Here is a 4,792-nt window from a genome sequence, read left to right as displayed (position 1 = left end):
AAAATATTATTTATGCATTTGTAACTGCAAGTTAAATGCATTCATGTCCCTCTCAGCTGAAATTTCTTGATTTATGCATTCGTTTTAGGTTGTAACGTTTACCTTTCCTAAAGTAATGTGAAATTGATTTTTGTATTTTTATTTATTTACACACACACACTTATACACATATATATATATATATATATAGTTGCATTTTTAATGTATTTTGGGCAAATAAATGCATTAAATGGGTTTAGTTTTCATGGTTACTAATGTATGTAATTTCAGCAATAATAAAAAGAAAACAAATTAGTAGTTTATTTTAAGAGACCCATCTTATTTTCTCTTGTATATTTAGTATTTCTCTTCAATAAAGAAAAACTTCTTACCCGATTACTCGATTAATCTATGGTATAATCTGTAGAATACTCAATTACTAAAATAATCGATAGCTACAGTCCTAGACAGTCATGATATAATCATATATACATGCAAATGTTATACCTGAGACCAGCCTGTGAATCTCCACTGTTAAACGTTATTGGTCGATCCATAGACACGTCACTCTTCACAGACACACAGCTGGACTCTGGATATGATCTCTTCTGATGAACTGATCTATGAGATTAAAGTTCATCCTTTAAATTACTGTAACAAATCAACTAAACATTTATCATTATCAAATTCACTTTAAATAGCACTTTATAATCTTTCATACACTGTGTTTATACAAAAACTGTAAACTGAAATAAAATAAAATACAAGATAATAATATAAATGTCATGCTATAATCATATTTTTATATAAATGTTATACCTGAAATCAGGCCGTGAATTTCCACCATTAAACGTTATTGATCGATCCATAGACCAATCACTCTTCATAGACACACAGCTGGACTCTGGATCTGATCTCTTCCGATGAGCTGATCTAAAACAAAACAGATTTAATTCTTTATGATGAGAATCATATTAATATGTGTCATCATACCCATGTCTAGTGAGAACAATAAAAACATGAATGGGGCAGTTTGCTAGCCTTCTCTAAAAACATGCATGATATGCTCTTTGTAATGTAATTAATAAAATGTGATTCTGATTCTTGAACAGTAAACTTTGAAGTATGTTGATTATGTATCTAGTCAGAAAGACTCAAGAGCAGCAACCATTTTAGTTTGGGTAGGTCCACGACAAAACAGACATCATATATGCCGATAAATATTAGACAGCCATCTCATCTATAACATAAATTACTCAAAGTACCTGTATCCTGTAGAAAAATCTTCATCTCCTGATGTTTGTGTTTCATCCATGATGGATCTGATCAGTTTGATCTCCACTGACTCTAAAAGGAAGAGACAAACAATCAGAAAAACTAAGCTCATCAAACAACTTTTACAGCCTTATTTCAGAAGTAAGTTATTTTCTGTCAATATCCGAGAATTTTGACGCATCAGCCGCTACAGTTAAATAACTAAAATAATAACAGTAAACTGAAAACTTCCGGAACTTCCGGTTTAAAGTAAACAACCAGGGGTGCGTTTCCCAAAAGCATCGTTAGCCAACTATGGTCACAAGTTCCGTCGTTACCAACATAGTTCAACGATTTGGTGTTTCCCGAAACCATAGTTCAAACGAACATTCGCAAACAGCGTCACAAACTTACGTGGTTGGAACTAAGAGTGTAAGATAAGATCATTGTTAGTAAGACATGTGGGCTCAATAAATTATGCTCTTGGGCACAATAAGCAAGCTAATGTGCAGTACAATCTATATCTTTAACTCGATCTAAATATAAATACATTTTAATCTATGTATTTTTAAGCTTCCACTGCAAGCAACGTTTTTGAATAGTGCGCATGCGCATAAATGCTTACGGGAACCCCGGAGTATGACGTAAGAGGGAACCCACGATGAATCAAACATCAAATAAAGCGAAATAACATGGAACAAAAAATAGTAAATTAGTCATCAGGTGCCATGTTTAATATGGCTGCATTTTAGAGATCTCTAATAATTTAAAAAGCATAAAATATTACTCAGTGACGTCATTAACAACAGCCCTATAGTTGAACTAATGTGGTTCAAATCAGGAGATGGGACCCTGTTCGGCAAACAGTCGTGACTAGCTAGTTCGTTTCCACAACAATGCATCGAACTAAGGCGGTTAATCAGCGAGTTACGTTGTTGTATGGGAAACGCACCCCAGGACGTGACACTCATTCATTCAACAGCTGACAGGAGTGACGGGCAAATGAATCCTCTGACTGTTTCGGGAAAAGATTCAAAGCTTTGAGACTGTCGAAAACAGCGCGATCTAGTGGTTAGTAAAAAATAAAGCAGCCAAAAGATTAAAGCTCCGTCGGAAGAAGCATTCACCACAATTTCCATAGATCGGTCCATGTTATATGCACAAATAAAAGCCTAACATCATCTGGCATCTGCCCTTTAACACAATCTCTGATGTCTCGGTTCAAATGTCATTTCACTAGTTGACAGTCATTCAACATTTAGAGATCCAAACTTAACTAATAACACAAATTAGAAAAACATATGTTGTCCATAAGAAAGTAATGCGATCTCTTATAAAGGTGTGCATTTTTACAAAGTAAAAATTTGCTAATTAACACACAAAATACCTTTGGTATACTACGTCCGCCACCTCACCGGAAGTTGTACCCACGTTATTTTTTACAGTAGCGCCCCCCCGGAAACTTGTGGATACTTATAATTAATTATGTTGGCTAGTTTAATTTAATATGCGTGATATCAAGTAACTTAGCATAGCATACTGTTTGTACAGCTAAATAACCAGAGACAAATGACAGCGGAAGCCTCGCGCGTTCTTACACTAAAAACAATAAGGTGCATATTTCAGCCGAATATAAATACATTACGAGCTGCTTTCACTCAAATACATCAGGTTTGTGACATGTTAAATCAAATGCTGTTTGGAGTTTTGTACAATTGTAGTCAGCACGAAACGGACAACAAACAATGATCATTTGCTTTCGGGTGAGAAATATCACACATACCGATTCACATTTCCATCAGGTAGATACACACAAATCCTGCCTAAGCATATATAAATCTCAATAAAGATTTAAAGGTACTTTGTGTTGTAAATCATCGATTATGTCTGTTTAAAATGGCGACATCAAGTCTATACATTTGCTTTCACTTTCACCTATGACTAGAGCGGCGTGTTTCGGGTTGCCAGATCTCGGGAAAATGTTCCACATCTCAGATAGCACTCCCTCATCACGGAGACGTCTATATCATGACGTCTCTCTAAATTTCCTCCGAAAGACATACCCAGCAAAAAAAAATAAAAAATTTAAAAAAAGCAAAGGTCAAAATGTCCCAAAAATCACCAAATGAAATTTGAAGGTGATGCTTACTACTCTAGTCAGCTGTTTTCTTCGGTCTTTATTTCTGTGACGCACTTTCAAACTGGAGTGATTGCAGGTCCGGAAGAAGAGACTGCGGGTCAGTGATCACGTCCAGCGCTGTCAGAGGAACCACTGAGAATTCCTGCTGTCTCAGGAGCTGTCTGGGATGCCTCCTGTAGCTCAGGTTGGTAAGAGATTAGTAGTTTCCCACAACCGCGAACTCACTGATCTCTCACGTGGAAGTTTAGCGCGCGCAGTTCGTCATCCGATGATCCACCGCGGTCAAGTGAGTCGCCATCTGGATTCCGCTGCACGTCTATTAGTGGAATTACGGTACGGAGACACGAAGCGGCCAAAAAGTTGACGAACATCTGTAATTCAGCGGTTAAAAATTAAATGTGCCCGAAAGCAGGGAAAAAGTATGTTTATTGTACATTATAAAAGATACAATTTTATTACATTCTAATATATTATACTGTGGAGTTTTCTGGAAAAATAAAGTCTGTTAAAATACATTCTAACACTGAATATTTTCTCCTTTTTTCTACATGCATTATTTTACCATGAACATTTCAATTCTTTTTCTAAACGACCATGTCTCTATCTGTGTCAACTTTCACGAGGTTTTAGTGTAGAACAATGCAAGCACTGACCATTCTCCGGCGTTTATACAGGCATTAATGCTCAAACACAAGCTGAAATCAGGAACTTTCTCCAAACATCCACATATGCATTACTATTATTGTACTACAGGTTTCAGACAAAAGTTTTCATTATTTTCTATTGTTTAAATGTGACAAATAAAGTAAACAGTAAATTGGTCATGTACATGAGAGGACCTAAACTGTCAAAGAAGAGTAAATGTATGTTTTAACATGTTGAGTGTTTTACTCCAACCAAGGACCAATCACATTCCAGATATGTAATTCTATGCTATTCAACTCATTTTAAATCATTTCAGAATAATAATGAACAACTTCATAAACCATTTGAAATATATATATATACTGAAGTAGCAGTGTATTTCAGAATCCAGCCCTCCACCTCTAATTTCTGGATTAAGATTTGCAGAAACAGCAATCCCAGGGTGCATTTTGTGCATCTTCAAGCTGTGGTGTGTCTCTCTGCACACACTGATCATGGAACCATCGGTTACAGCTGTTGCACTGAATCTGTAAATATAACAAATACAACACCTTACTAAAAAAAATATAATAATAATAATAATAATAACAAAAGTACCTTAATAAAACCTTAATAATAAAATAAAATATATTTTTAAAATGACGTCCAAACTTTAACATTACTGTATGTCACCAAAAATTCTACTGTCAGGGTTACAAATTGTCCTTTCTTATTTAGAGTAGTTGGCAATCTGGAGTAGTTTTTAATAGGAACTTGATCAGTGGCGGTTCTAGA

General features: G+C 35.4%; 1 long non-coding RNA gene across 1 annotated transcript; it reads right to left on the bottom strand.

Annotated features, from left to right (window-relative positions):
- Positions 1-506: 506 nt before the first annotated feature.
- LOC127159593 (uncharacterized) lies at positions 507-3,146 on the bottom strand. The gene is made up of 3 exons (XR_007826499.1): positions 3,017-3,146; positions 1,245-1,326; positions 507-600 (listed from the first exon to the last, which is right to left on the bottom strand). It is a non-coding gene; the product is annotated as an uncharacterized LOC127159593 (long non-coding RNA).
- Between the last annotated feature and the right edge of the window lie 1,646 nt (positions 3,147-4,792).

The sequence above is a fragment of the Labeo rohita genome, unplaced genomic scaffold (assembly GCF_022985175.1).
Source record: "Labeo rohita strain BAU-BD-2019 unplaced genomic scaffold, IGBB_LRoh.1.0 scaffold_2318, whole genome shotgun sequence".
Lineage (NCBI taxonomy): Eukaryota > Metazoa > Chordata > Actinopteri > Cypriniformes > Cyprinidae > Labeo > Labeo rohita.
This window is presented reverse-complemented; position numbering and strand designations above follow the sequence as displayed.